General features: G+C 35.3%; 1 pseudogene; it reads right to left on the bottom strand.

Moving 5' to 3' along the window:
* Window positions 1-615: 615 nt before the first annotated feature.
* Window positions 616-1,549, bottom strand: LOC110199700 (olfactory receptor 9I1-like; annotated as a pseudogene).
* Window positions 1,550-16,711: the final 15,162 nt, after the last annotated feature.

Genomic DNA, 16,711 nt, shown 5'->3' with positions numbered 1-16,711 from the left:
CTTATAAACTACAATAATGCTGTGAATTGGGCCATGCAAATATTATCCCCAATAAGAATTAGCAAGCTTTTGTACATAGGGCACCACCCTGTGGCCTGCTGCCTGCTATTCTGGTAATTGTGCTTGCATGTGCCTTTCTTATACACTTACCACTTCTCATCTTCCAGTACAGTTATTTGTGCATTTAAAATTATTGAATAATAAAGCTGGAAGGATCTGTTGGATCCCCATGCTCAACTCCCAATTTCGTAAAGGTGGGAACTAAGGCCAAGAGAAGAGCAGTGACATTTCCCAAGCCACACAGCAAATTAGTGGAACACTTGGGTCTCCTGCCTCCTAAGTCAGTGGTCTTTCAGATTACTACATCATGTTTACTTCTCTTAATTTCTTCCCTACTAAACTCTAATTTCCTTGAATTTAAGGAACTTGTCTTACCTGCGCAAATGGGACTAGATGATCTCTAAGGTGCCTTCCTGTTCTAGACCATATGAACCCTCCCAGATCCTACTAGATTATCAGTCAAAAAAGAATTTATAAAAGCCAACCACTATCATTTCCATTATTTGGAAGAGAATACATCCAAGATAAATAATGAGTCACTCAGAACTACATCTCCTAGGTGACCTGGAGTCTATTGATGACTTTTCTGAAGGCAGCTTTCACCTCCTTGTTCCTCAAGCTGTAGATGAAAGGGTTCAGCATGGGGATGACAACTGTATAGAAGACAGACACCACCTTGTCCTCTTCCAGAGATTTATTTGAGTTACTGCACATATACATGAATGTGAGGGTCCCAAAGAAGAGCATCACGGCTGTGAGGTGGGAGGCACAAGTGGAGAAGGTCTTGGCTCTGCTCCAACTGACTTGACATGCAGGATGGCCCTGATGATGAACAAATAGGATACCAGGATCACTACAGCATTGGCCAAAATCACAAAGTTCCAAAGAAAAGAATCAGAATTTGGCTAGTAGTGGTATCACTGCATGAAAGCTCCAGCAGAGGTGGCAGATCACAGAAGAAAAAGTTGATCTGGTTGGGCCCACAGAAGGAAAGCGTGAATGTGCAGACTGTGCGAAGGATAGCTCCTGATAAACCACCACTATAGGCTCCTACCACCAAGCCCCAACGGGTGCCCAGTGTCATGACTGATAAGTATAGGAGAGGACTGCTAATGGCAATATAACGGTCATAGGCCATCACTGCTAGCAGGAAACACTCAGTAGCAGCACAGATTGTGAAAAAGAAGAACTGAGTAGCACAAGAGTTATAGGAGACACTTGTTCTGCCAATAACCAGTGTGACCAAGATCTGAGGGATGATGATTGAAGAGTAGCAGGCATCCAAGAGGGAGAGGTGACTCAGGAAGAAGTACATGGGGGTGTGAAGATGGGAATCCAAGCAAATCAGTAGGACCATGCCCATGTTGCCCAGCAGGGTGATGAGATAGAAACTGAGAAACAGCAGGAAGAGAATAACTCCCAACTTGGGATGGTCAGTGAAGCCAATGAGAATGAACTCTGTCACAGTGGTATGATTCTGCTCCGCCATTGACTCCATTATTGCCTGATTGGGTGAGGGAGAGAATGGTATTAAAGACCCTGGACCTGGCATGCCATGGCAATTAATCATACTGTGAAGGAAACTCAATGAGGGGTTAAGAGACACTTTAGGGAAAAGGGTAATTATCTCATCTCACCCTAGGCAGGGTCAAAGAGTATCTATGATTATCCAAAACATTGTCATAGGGTGTGGGAAGACAAGAGTGATTGCTAATAAGGGTAAAGAGAAAAAGGTTCTTAATCATGAAATGTGCAAGCCAAAACCAGATAATGAGATTGTAACAACAACATGTACAGCACATTTACTATGTGCCAGGCACTATGCTAAGTACTTTACAATTATAATTTCATCGGATCTTCACAACAACCCTAAGAGGTAAGTGCTATTATTATCTTCATTTTACAGATGAGGATTCTGAGGCAAACAGGTTAAGTGACTTCCCCAGGGTCAAAGAGTTATTGTCTGAGTGTGGATTTCAATTCAAGTCTTCCTGACTACAGGCCTGATACTCTAGACCCCAGCCCCCAGTTTATATTTAGTGTTCAAAAATCCAAAGGGCTAAGACAGTCAGAAAAACTGGTTCTAGTAGTAGGACATTCAGGCTGAAAAGTCAGAAAGGCATCAAGAGGTAAAATATGGAGCACAGTAAAGGAGCTGGCCATCTGTTTCATAGTATGGTACAAAGGGACATTAACTTGGAGAGAGGGGATCTATCTTCCTCTAGAAGACAATCCTAAGAGCAAGGAATAGAAATTAAAGAGAGTAAGATTTCAATTCCTTTTAAGAAAAAGGTTCCAAGAATTATAACCCTCCTGAACTGCCTTAAGAAATAGTGAGAGCCCCACCACTGGTTTTCTCTAAGTCAAATGCTGGATGACTAGCTAAGAGGAGATCCCTGTTCAGATAAGGATTGCATCAGATGACATTTGAGATCCATTCCATCTCTGAGATTCTACGTGATTCTAAAAGGATGCAGACACTGAGCACTTCCTTACCAGACAGACATACAATTGGGAAGACCAGTGGGCTTCATTATTTTATCTGTTTATGTAGGAGATAAGCCCCTTGAGAGTAATGATTTTATTTTGCCTTTCTTGTTTCCCCAGCACTTAGCATAGATTTTAGCACATAGTAGGTGATTAATAAATATTTATTAACCGACTGACTTTTGAATTCAGTGCCTTGTTCTACCTTTAAATCCCCACCTTGATCTTCTCAGTCTTCTCCCATGTCAATGGCATTCTTTGGTCCTTACGCTTCCTGCCTTAAGGTTAAAATGACTCCTATGACAAACGTTGGGATATTCCCTGCTCCACAGCAACAATGAGGAGTAACTAACTTCTTTTACATCCTTATTCACACATACACACACACACAGTAACTGAGATATCCCCACAGGTCATTGGATAGAATCTCAAGCACCTGCTCAGATAGTTCCAAACTCCCTTTTACCCCTTCTAATACCAAATCCACTGCCTTTTTCCAGCCCTTATCACTGTCTACAATGCATCCTATGACGTTATATCAGCCATCCAAGGCAGCAAATTGTACCCATACCTTCTCTACTGATTTTGTGTGAACTTAGGCAAAGGACTCAATTTGCGTTTCAGTTTACTCCTCATCAAATTTGGACCAACAGTAATCTTGGCCCTCCCCACCTCACTTCTAATTCAGGTCTGGCTGGTATAAATTAAGGTCAAAAAGTTAGAAAATAATTTTGTTATTCTAATGCTAGAAGAGTCGGTTAACTGTGAGAAATTCATTATTTTTTTTAAATACTCTTATTTCTCACTATGGAATGACAACAGAGTATAAGGTCTGGTAAATTCTACAAAGTTGTCAGAGGTTTGCATTCCAGCCTTGCAATAGACTATTTTCCAAAGACTAACTTCAGTTCATCACCAGTAGGCTGACCAATACAGGTGAGGAGTCTCTTCAACCATAATACCTTAAAAACTATCTGTTATGGTGGGGATCAGGTGTGACTTGGATCCATGGGGTATAACCCACATCGATGAAATTATATATCTTCACTAAAATATTTAAAATTATTTCCTTCAGAAATGCATTGCTATGGGGCAGCTGGATGGGACAGTGGATAGAGCACCGGCCTGGGATTTGGGAGTATCTGAATTCAAATCTGGCCTCAGACATATAACAACCACTAGCTGTGTGACTCTGCCCTAGTCACTTACCCCCATTGCTTAGCAAAAAAGAAAAAAAGAAAAGAAGAAAAGAAAAAAGAAAAAAAGGAAGAGGAAAAAAATGGGGCAGCTAAGTGGTGCAGAAATTCTACCACATGATCAAACACTCAACCAATTAGTATTTATTAAGTGACTACTAGATGTCAGGCACTGTGCTAGGTTTGGGAGAAACAGTCGCTACTCACAATGAACTTGCATTCTAATGATCAGACACACGTAATAAGTGTGTCCTCATGTACACATTATCCATAATATCCATTAAAAATACAAAGTCACCTCAGTTATTGACTCTCCCCCACATTTTATGATTCCTCTGGCATCAATAAAGGATTTATAGTACCTGTGTTGGGAAACAGTATTTTCTCAAGCTCCTGCCAGGTGGAATCGGCCCCTTGTAAGACACTACATATATTTCCTCAGATCTTCTCAGTAGCACAATGGTCCAAGGAGATCAGTCACATAGAGAATTAGGAGATGAGGGTAGAAGTCACAAGAGATGTAATTATTCATTCTCCCTTTTCCATGTAATTACTGAAATCCAGATTCTGAAGAGCTTTCCCGCAGGTTGGCAGGCCAAGATGGTCAGAGAAGGCTATTAGTTTCTAGGAATACTATTTCAGTCAATGTCTCAATGCCATGACTCATCAACAACTTTGACTGAATTGTTTAGTCAGACAACTAATTGGATTGATTTTTCCTCTATGAATTAAGGAGGTGTGTGTCTACATGAAAGTAGAACAAAGTCTACCAAAGTCTACACCAAAGTCCAGGTGAAAGTCAGAGTGGCAGTGACTATTTCTCTTGCTGTGTAGACCAAGGGGTGTTGTAATTGCCTCTCATGATGGCCTTGGCAAGTGGCTTGAGGGCTATAACTTTGTTAATAAATCCCAGAGAAATATGATAGATAGGCTCCCAATATTAAGGAGAAAGGCAGCAAACCCCAGATTCAAGGCACAACCCATCAAGGAATTCATTATCTCCTCCTCTCCACAACAGAGGAAGAAATCTACATCTTGGGAAATCATAAGGCTCAGGGGAGCTGGTGGCAGCATGTTACTGCTATGAGGTACTCTGTGGCCCATGAGAAAGGGAACATTGTCAATGCTTCAGAGGTTGCACCACTGAACCCACAAACACAATCAGGACAACCTGTCCTGGATGAATAACACCTGAGCAGAGAGGCTAAGGCACATCTCCGCTGCAAGAAATACATTACCTCCCATTTCACAGAAGAAGAAATATGTTCAGAAAAACTCACACACAGTCAGTGTTCTTTCCATTAAAACACACTGTCTCAGAAAGTGCTTACTGAAGGCATGAAGAACACAGAAGGGCAATACCACAATCATTCCTCTCTAGTACCATATTTGAAAACCCATGTTGGCAAGATAACATTCTTCATAACCAGCCAACTCTCTCAAGCTTTGGTTTAATTCATTTCCTTTTGTTCCAAACTTACTTAATCTATCCAGGCTTTCTAAATGTAACATCTTCAGTTACTGAGCCCAGATTTGGACTTACTCTAGTAACAGTCTGAGAAGTGCAGAATTGCAGAGTCATAGATTTAAAACTGGAAGGAGCCCTAAAGGTCACTGAATCTAAGCCCCTCATCTTAAAAGATAAAAAAACTAAATGTTAGAGAGGTAAAGTTACTTGTCAGTGTTCACACAAATAGTAAGAGACAGACCTAGTATTCAAAACCACGTCTTTAAAAAACCATGTCTTTCAGCTTTAAGTCTACCTTTCTTTCTACTGTACCACAATATCTCTCAATCATAGATTAAGAGCTGGCAGAATCAATCATCTGGGGTCATCTAGTTCAATTGTTTTTTTTGTTTGTTTTACAGATGAAGAAACTGAACCAGAAAGAGGTTAAATGACATATCCAAGGTCAAACTAGAAGTACAAGGCAAAAAACAGATTTCAACCCAAATCCATTCAATATTCCTTCCATTTCCAGGGGGCAGAGCCACAACGGTGCAGTAAAGGCAGTAACTTACCTGAGCTCTCCAAAATTCCCCTTTAAACAACTTACAATAATGCCTCAAAATGAATTCTGGAGCTACCAATCCATTATGTCAATATACTCCTATTTATGTAATATAATTTTTTTATTTGAAATCCATCTTTGCAGATTCATGGTAAAATTGTGGTCCTCTGGGGCCTAAGAAATAATGCCTCCCAAAAGTATTCTTTGTCTTTTCTCTGGGAAGAACTATGTAGATGCTGATAAAATGGAATAGCTCAGTCCAGGTTATGATTCTTTATTAATCTAAACTGAGCTAGACATTAGCCCCTGAGGAACCAAACTTTAAGGCTCTCCTTCAGAAGCAGCTTTCTTTTAATTCTACAATTTCAATTCAGAATGATTCCTCAGGAAGATAGAATGGGGTAGTGGAAAGTACAGCAGATTAAGTCACAGAATCATAAATTTAGAGCTAAAAGGGAATATGAAAGCCATAATATTCAAGCCCTTCATTTTGTAGATGAGGAAAACTGAGAGTTAGAGATGCTAAGTAATTTTCCCAAACCTACAGCTGAGTGTCACTGGCAGAATTCAAACCTAGATCCTCCTGACAGAAAGTCTAATGCTCTATCCAAGACCTGAGCTAAAGTTCTTTATTTACCACTTATTACACATGGTGCCAAGTACAGACAGGTCACTTAAGTTTTTGGAGCACAATTTTCTCATCTGTCGAATGGGGATAGTAACTCTTGCACTAACTTCCTCACAGGGTCCCCTTAAGGAAAGAATTTTTTAAAAACTTTAAATCACCATGTAAACGTGAGTTATTATTGTCTAACTAGGTACCATAGAGCTAATTTTCTAATGAGGTATCTTGTAACAATGAGGCATCTATGGTGGAGAAATGGAGAAAATAAATAGCTTTCAGGGCATCTCCCCTGAAGACAGTATTTTAAAAGTTTGATTGATTTTCTTTATTCTTATATACTAGCTTATTTCTAATATGCTCCCTTAGTACCTTATTTAGCCTCCCATCAGGGTTATTGTGAGAATCAAATGAAATAATATCTGTAAAGTGCTTAACTTAGGACCTGACACATAGTAGGTGTTTAATAAATACTTGTTCCGCTAAAATAATTACTTGAAATTATTAATTACTTTAGCAAAGTGGAAGGACATAAAGTAAAACCACATAAATCATCAGAATTTCTACATATTACCAACAAAGTCTAGCAGCAAGAGATAGAAAGAGAGCTTCCATTTAAAATGACTGTAGACAATACAAAATACCTGAGAGTCTACCTGCCAAGACAAACACAGGAACTATATGAACACAACTATAAAACATTTTTCACACAAATAAAGCCAGATCTAAACAATTTGGAAAGTGTTATTTGCTCATGGGTAGGCTGAGCCAATATAATAAAAATGAATAACTCTGCCGAAATTAATCCAGTTATTCAGTGCCATATCAAATTATCAAAACATATTTTATAGAACTAAAAACTATAATAAAATTAATCTGGAAGAACAAAACCTGAACAACATCAAGGGAATCAATGTAAAAAATAAGAAAGAAGGCAGTCTAGCCATACCAGAACACAAACTGTATTATAAAGCAGTAATTTATCAAAAACAATCTGGTACTGGCTAAGCAATGGAGTGGTAGATCAGTAGAATAAATTAGGTATAAATTACATCAAATGGCCATAGTAATCTAGTATGTGGTAAACACAACAATCCAAGCTTCTGCAACAAAAACTGATTATCTAACAAAAAATGTTTGCAAAACTGAAAACGGTATGGCAGAAATTAGGTATAGACCAATATCTTACACCATATACCAGGATAATGTCAAAATGAATACATGATTTAAACGTAAAGGGTGAAACTGTAAGCAAATTAAGAGAGTACAGAATAATTTATCTATCAGATTTGTAGATAATGAAAGAATTTAGGACCAAAGAAAATATAGAGAGCATTACAAAATATAAAAGAGATCATTCTGATTACATAAAATTAAAAACTTTTCGCACAAACAAAATCAATGCAACAAAAATCATAAGGAAAGAAGAAAACTGGGGTGCAGGGGTTGCAACAAGTATCTCTGATAAAGGCTTCAGTTCTCAAATATATGGAGAACTGAGTTAAATTTATAAAAATGCAAATCATTTCCCAATTGATAAATGTCAAAGGATATAAACAGGCAGTTTTCAGATGAAGAAATCAAAGCTATTCATAGTCATATAAAAATGTGATAAATTATTGCTGATTATAAAAATGATAATACCACCACACACCTATCAGATTAGCTAACACAACAAAAAATAAAAACGTTGGATGTTGAAGGAAATGTGGGAAAACTGGGACACTAATTAACTGTTGGTGGAGTTGTGAACTGATCGACCATTATGGAAAACAATTTTGAACTATGCCCAAAGGGCTATAAAACTATGCATACCCTGTGATTTAGCAACACCACTGTTAGGTCTGTATACCAAAAATAAATGGGGAGAAGGACCTATTTTTACAAAAATATCTATAGCAGCTCTTTTTGTGGTAGCTTAAGAATTGGAAATTGAAGGGCTGTCCATCAATTTGGGAATGTAAGAACAACCTGTGGTATATGATTGTAATGCAATATTATTATGCTGTAAGAAATGACAAACAGGATGATTTCAGAAAAACTGGAAATACCTACATGAAGTGATGCATAGGGAAGTGAACAGAACCAGGAGAACATTGTACACAGTAACAGCAATATTGTTTGATGAAAACTGTGAATGACTTAGCTATTCTAAACAATCCAATGATCTAAGACAATTCCAAAGGATTAATGATGAAGCATACTATCAGCTTCCAGAGAAAGAACTGATATTTTTGAATACAGACCGAAGCATGCTATTTTTCACTTTCTTTCTTTTTTTGTTTTAGTCTTCTTGTACAAAATTACTAATATTGAAATGTTTCACAGAATTGTACATGTAAAATCTATATCTGATTGCTTATAATCTCAGGAAGGGGGAGGATAGGGAAGGAGGGAGAGGTGGAATTTGGAACTTTAAATTTTACCTAAAAATGTAAAAAAAACAAAAAATAAATAAATGCTTGAATTTGAACAATCTTTGCATGGAAGTGTCATCATACTGATATAATTTATTTCTCAGAATATCATAGATTTCAAGTTGAGGAGGACATTACAGTCAATTGAGTCCAACTCCCTCATTTCACAGGTAAGGAAACTGATGCATAAAAAGGATAATTGACTTGACTGGGGTCATGCAGCCACAGGATATCTGAAGCAAGATTTGAACTCAGGCCTTCATGACTTCCAGTTTAGCACTCCATCCCTTCACCATGCGGCTTCGCAGTGAAATACATCTTGCTAAAAACTACAAAATCATCTACTTTCCATAAAAACTACAACTTTTCTTAAAAAATGAAACAACTAGAGAACAGTCACCAGATACTTATTTGATATCTTTAACAACTGAATTTAAAAACAAACTGTCTTCTATTTGTACTACGTAATTTTAATGAAATTTTATTTCTCTGTAACAAAAAAAAGTAAAATTACTCCAAAGAAGAAATCTACTAGATCCACTGAAACTAGTGTAAGCAAAAGCAATGGAAACCCTTTATATAGAGGAAATATAGAAACATCAAGTAAAATGTCTATTTAAAGTTCTATTATTGAAAGAAAGCAAAAAACAATGTGTTTGGTGCTATGGATAACATATCCATAGAAAACATGAAACCTAATAAACTGAGATGAAATCTGGAAAGTACATGTGCAAAAAGTATATTGGAAAAAAAAATTTTCTAAACAAAATTAAATGTTTTGAATAAGCAAAAACATACTTTTCTCAAAATCAAAAATGCAGTAGCGTTCTTGCTTGCATTATATAAGGTGTTTTATGAAACTGCTGAGTATAAAATGTTTCTTTCAATTAGAAAAACATTCATACTACTAACAATTATTGATTATAGTCAGGATGATAGTTGACGAATCATTTGCAAAGTAACTTCTAACTTTTCAATTTATAGAAATGAGAGTGAAAAGTATTTCCTGTATGTCTACATACTTTTTCAATAAACTAATTGAGAAATTAATATTCTCACATTTGCATTGCAAGTGGATGGAGGAACAGATACAGTTAGAGATGCTAATTGACTAGATATGTCCAATATGTTCAGGGAATCTACATCATGGCAAACATATAATTTTGCACATGCACTGACAGAATGAGACATTAAAAGAAATTTTGAACAATTCTGTTGGGATTTTCCATGAAAATTATATAATTTGGGAGGATTGCATTGGACTCTATACTACCAGTGCTCAATAGATATCAAAATTAAAAGCAGTTCTACAAGCATTAGCTTACTGCATTGCCTCTCATACAATTTTAACACATTGCCTCCTTCATAATTAGCATGCAATGCTTATCAAGATATATTAATAAGGGCAACATACATTTTTTAGTGGTTATAAGAGTAATCAGTTGGAGGGGTTGTTAAAAATTAAGGTTCCTTACAAAATTGTGTGATGATAAGAGCAGTGGATAAGCTACTTCTACATTACTATGAACTATGCCAGCTTTTTCATGCCAAAATACTTTGACCTAATAATAAATTGACTTTTTCTCAGTGATAATAATAAAGATGAATTGAATTCATTATGTAACAAAATTTTTCTTCTGAAACTTGCACAGTAGGTGGATATTTCTTAAATTGAGTAGGTTAAATAAATTAATGCAAAGTTCCCAAGTATATACTCTGTTCCAGAGAGTATTAATACAGCATTAAAAAAAAGTTAGAACTCTAGATAACAAATTTTAGCAGTAACACTTTGGTATGTTTCTCAATTCTAAAGATGCCTATTTCATGAATAAAATTAAAATACTTACCTTATTATTAATCACTTGGCTAGTCTATAGAAGGAATTCTTATTTTGTTTGTAAAATGTAGCTATTTTCTTTAAAATGTAGCTATTTCTCAATGATTTTGTGGTTAGAGCTATGAATGGAAAGCCCAAGTGTGATACTGGTACCCAGTAAAGCTTCCAGCCTATTGTACAGGTGATACCTTATGTATGGTTTATAGAAAGACATAGGTGAAAAGAACATAGGATGAGATAGTATGTAGGGGCTGCAGTCTGCCTCAATGCTTTAAAAGGGTCCCAGTGAACTCACTGAATGATCACCAAGAGACCTGTGTCTCCAGCTAGACTCTGAGGATGTATCCATCTCCACCACAGGTCAGCCTGGTTTGGAAAGAACCCACATTTTACGATATATCTGCGGGATAAATAATGGGTTCACAATGTGAAGTTGGAGAAGTGAAGGAGAGGTGAAAGAAGAGAAAATAGTGAGTAAAATAAAGATGAAGAGAAATTCACAAATAGTAATCATTACTTAGAATGTGAATGGAATGAATTCACCCATAAAAGAAAAACAGATATTAGAATGGATTAAAAATCAGAATGCAACAATATGTTTTTTATAAGAAACACGATTAAGAATGAACGACACACAGAGAATTAAACTGGATAGTTGGAGTAGAATTTATTAGGCTTCAACTGATATAAAAAAGGTAGAGGTAGCAATTATGAGCTCAAATAAAGTTATAACTGAAGTAGATTTATTTAAAAGAGATAAACAGGGGGGCACCTAGATGGCATAGGTGGATACAGCACCGGCCCTGAAGTCAAGAGGACCTGACTTCCAATCCGGCCTCAGACCAAACAGTGGACACTTACTAGCTGTGACCCTGGGCAAGTCACTTAACCCCAATTCCCTAAAAATAAGAGGTAAACAGGGTAACCATATTTTAATAAGAAGGCATCATTGACAATTAAAGAATATGAATATTGAACATATAAGCACCAAATAATATAGCACCTAAATTTTTAGAAGAAAAGTTAAATTAATTACAGGTGGAGATGGATAGTATTATTCTAATACTAGTGAACTTTAATTTTCCCTTCCCAGAACTAGATATCCAAAAAAAAGTGAGAAAGAAGTTAAAGAAGTTAATAGAATTTTAGATAAACAAAAATATGATAGATATTTGGAGAAAACTGATTGGAAATAGAAAGGAATACACATTTTTCTCAATGGCTTATGGTACATTTAAATGTATGAAGATTGATCATAAATTAGTATGTAAAATTTTGTAGTTAAAAGAAGAAATATTAAAAATACCCTGCTCAGATAATAATGTAATAAAAATTGTATTTAATAATGGACCAAGGAAACCTAGATTAAAAACTGACTGGAGACTAAACAATATAATCTTTCAAATGAGTGGATTAAAGAACAAATCATAGAAAAAATCAATAATTTCATTAAAGAGAATGACAATAATGAGACATCATATCAAAACCTATGGGATACAGGAAAAGCAGTGGTTAGAGGAAAGTTCATATCTCTAAATGCTTACACCAATAAAAGAGAGGAAAAGCAGATGAATAAATTAGGTATGTAATTTTAAAAATCAGAAAAAGAACAAATTAAAAATCCCAATTAATACAAAATTGAAAATCCTAAAAATTAAAGATGACATTAATAAAGTTGAGAGTGAACCATTGAATTAATAAATAAAACTAAGAATTGGTTTTATGAATAAACAAATAAAATAGATAAGCAATTAGCTAATTTGACTTTAAAAAGAGAGAAAACAAATCAACAATATCAAAAATGAAAAGGGTGAATATACCACTAACAAAGATGAAATTAATTAAAAAGAGATATTTTTCAGAATTGTGTGCCAATACATTTAATAACTTAAGTGGAATAGAAAAATGTTTATGAAAATATAAATTGCCTAGATTAGCAAAAGAGAAAATAGTATATCTAAATAAACCTATTTTAGAAAAATAAATTTAATAGACCATAAATGAGCTCCCTAAGAAAAAAGTACCAGAACCAGATGTATTTAACAAGTGAATTCTATCATACAACTAATTCCAATATTAAATTAATTATTTGGAATAATAGAAAAAGAAGAGTCCTACCAAACTCCTTTTATAAAAACAAATATTATATTGATGCCCAAAGAATAAAACCAGAATAAAAAATTATAGATGAATTTCATTAATGAATATGGATGCAAAAAGCCTAAATAAAATACTAGCTGAAAGATACTGTTACAAAGATTATACATTAATATCAAATGGGATTTATGCCAGGAATGCAGAGACAGTTAAACATAAGGAAAACTATTAACATAATTGATTACATCAATAATAAAAGGTTTTTTAATCTTATATCAGTACATGCAGAAAAAGCTCTTGACAAAGCTCAACACTCATTTCTATTAAAAACACTTGGAAGTATTGGCATAAATGGATTTTTTCCTTAAATTAATAAAAAGCATTTATCTATAACCATCAGCAAGCATTATTGTAACGGGGATAAACTAGAAGGCTTCCCAGTAAGAACAGGTGTGAAATAAGGATGCCCACTGTAATCAATATTATTCAGTATTATATTGGAAATCCTATCAATAGCAATAAGAGAAGAAAAAGAAATAGAAGGAATCAGAACAGGGAATGAGGTACTAAAATTATAATTTTTGCAGATGATATGATGATTTACTTGGAAAACCCCAAAGACTGAACTAAAAAGGTAGTTGAAACAAGTAATAACTTTCAAAAATAGCAGGGTATAAAGTAAATCCATATAAATCATCACAATTCCTATATATCACAAACAAAACTATGCAAGAAGAGATAGTGAGAGATACCTCATTCAAAATAACTCTAGACAGTATAAATACCTGTAATACACCTGCCAAAACAAACCCAGGAACTACATGAACAAAATTATTTTTAAAAAAAGCTTTTGTACAAATAAAGTCAGATTCAAATAATTAGAAAAATACTAATTGTTCATGGTTTGGCAGGATCAATATACTAAGAATGACAATTTTACCTAAATTAATTTGTATATTCAATACCATTCCAATTAAATTGCCAAAAACTTATTTTACAGAATTAGAAAAAATATATAACAAAATTCATTTGGGAGACCAAAAAGTCAAGCCAAACAAAGGAAATAATGAAAAATATATAAATAAAGAAAGTAGGTTTACCAGTACCAGAGCTTACACTACAAGACTGTAATTCTCAAAATTATCTGGCACTGCCTAAGAAATAGAAAGGTGGATCAATGGAACAGAATAGACATACAAGTTACAACATCAAATAAACATAATAACTTTCTATTTGACAAGTGTAAAGACTTAAGATTTTGGGATAATAATTCATTATTTACCAAAAAAAAAGGTGGGAAAACTGAAAAGCAGAATGGCAGAAACAGAACACAGACCAATATCTTATACCATTTACCAAGATCAAAATGGATATATGACCTAGATATGAAGAGAAATATTAAAAGAAAATTATAACATGGAACATATTACTTAGCAGACTTATGGATAGGCAAAAAAATTATAAGTAAACAAGAGACAGAAAGTAAAATTAGGTGCAAAAATGGATAATTTTGATTACATGAAATTAAAAAGATTTTGTCCAAATAAAACAAATGTCACCAAAATCAGACAGAAAGAGAAAATTGGGGAAAATGATTATAGACAATTTCTCAGATGAAAGTTGTGTATCAAAAATATACTTAAAAATTTTGTCAGATCTATAAGAACATGAGTCATCCCCCAATTGATAAATGGTCAAAGGATATAAGCAAGCAGTTTTCCAATGAAGAAATCAAAACAATTTATAATCACATGAAAAAATGATCTAAATCATTATTGATTAAAGAAATACAAATTAAAACAACCATGAGATATCATTTTACACTTACAGGATTGGCTAAAATGATTGAAGGGGAAAGCAACAAATGTTGAAGGGGATTTGGGAAACATTGGGACACATTCATTGTTAGTGGAATTGTGAACTCAGCCAACCATTTTGGAGAGCAATCTGCAATTATGCCGAAAGAGTTAACTGCCTATACCTTTTAATCCAGCAATATCACTATGTGGTCTAATTCCAAACATGATAATAGAAAAAGGAAAAGAACCTATATGGTCTAAAATGTTTATACCAACACTTTTGTGGTGGCAAAGAACTGGTAATTGCAGGGATGCCCATTAATTGGGGAATGGCTAAACAAGTTGCTGTATATGATTGTGATGGACTACTACTGTTCTATGAGAAATGTTGAGCTCAATGTTCTTAGAAAAACATGGAAAGACTTGAACACAATAATGAAGAATGAAATTAGCAGAACCAAGAGAACATTGTATACAGTAACAGCAATATTGCTTTTAAGAATGACTTTGAGTGAATAAGCTATTTTGACTATTATAAATATCTACATCACCTATAAAGGAAATATGAAGGTGCTATCTGCATCCAGAGAAAGAACTGATAAATAGAAGTATATATAGAATAAGGTTACACATATATGGATATACATACAAGTTATGTATAATATACATGTTACATACACATATATACAATGTTAGTCATCTCTAGGGCAGGGGCCCACAATGGGCAGTTCTTTGCATTTCTCAGGGTTTGGGGTAAATGTATTTTTTTTTGTGAGAAAAAGGTGGCAAGGTGCTGAAATAAAACTTTGCCTGGATCACAAGGTTGCTGGGAATGAGTCTATCCTGAGGGACATTTGTGAGATGTCCCAAGATTGAGGGAAGAGAAGTAATCTATGGCTCATGGAATAGAATAGAACTCCTGGGCCCAAGCAGGGGTGGGGCCCATCGCTTTATTCTCAGACACAGAACTCTAACCCTCAGTCAATTAACTTAGGAATTGGTGGACATAAAAATGGTGAGTTTAGACATAGGAAAAGACTAGACACAATTTTTACCACCCAGGGAGCTGTCAGTAAAGATGACAGCATGATATACAGGGAAGAGTCAGGAGGCTCTTTATGGCACTGCCACTACTTGGATATAATATTCTTAATTAAATACCTTCCCTTGGCTAAGCATCAGATTTAGATATAATTATCTCTAAGGTCCCTTCCAGTTCTACATTATATTATTGCAGGAAGTATCCTCATGAAAAAATGAAGGCTAGAAAGTCATAGTCCTACTCTTTTATATTTACACCTACTCTTACACTCTTTTTTATTATATCAATCATAATATCTCCTCCTTAGTCATTTGGCCAATCAAGAAGCACTTATTAAGTGACTACAATGGGCTACAGCCTACAGGCCAGGCACTATGATAAGCACAAGGGAAAAAAGAGGGTTTTCTCTCAAAGGCTCAATGTCTAATGGGAAATACAATAGGTATTCCTCCAAAAGACTACAATCAGTCACCCAACTCTGTAATAAATTCCTTCTGTTATCACTCTTCTAACAGGGGTGACTGAAGATGGCTAGATATAAGAACCTACTCTCTTTCTTAGACTTCTTTTCCCCTCTCCTCCAATCTGACTCACAGATGCACCTTCACAAAGACTCTGAGGCTTCTCGAACAGAAAACAGACTTGCGTATCCTGTGGGGAAGGTGCTTGGTTCAAGTTTTGGGTCCAAGAAGCGACCATGGAAGAAGAGGGCTGGGGTTAGCAGAAGACAAGGACATAAAAAGTCCTTTGTTTCTGGGCAAAAATGGTACAGGGTGAAATGGGATCACCGACCTTCCATCAGATGTGTATGTCTCCCAGAAAGACAGCTCTCTCCTAGTTATCCCTAATAGTATGGCATGTGACAAATTAATTGCAGAGGTCACCTTCCTTCTCAAACACCACTTCATTCTTCAGTTCAGTTCTTTTCCAAGCCCTTGACTGAGCCACTTCTGAGAGTGCTACAGACTTTGGGTTTCTCTTTCCCTCCCAGACTACATACCGCTGCATACAAGCCACTTCTCAGAATGAACCACATAAGACAGACATCAGAAACTTAAAGGGGTAGAAGAGCAGAGTATTGAGAAGACAAATGAAGTGTCTACAAAACAAAACAACAGAGATAGTGTGAACAATATACAGAA

The sequence above is a fragment of the Phascolarctos cinereus genome, unplaced genomic scaffold (assembly GCF_003287225.1).
Source record: "Phascolarctos cinereus isolate Bilbo 61053 unplaced genomic scaffold, phaCin_HiC Scaffold_9;HRSCAF=440, whole genome shotgun sequence".
Lineage (NCBI taxonomy): Eukaryota > Metazoa > Chordata > Mammalia > Diprotodontia > Phascolarctidae > Phascolarctos > Phascolarctos cinereus.
This window is presented reverse-complemented; position numbering and strand designations above follow the sequence as displayed.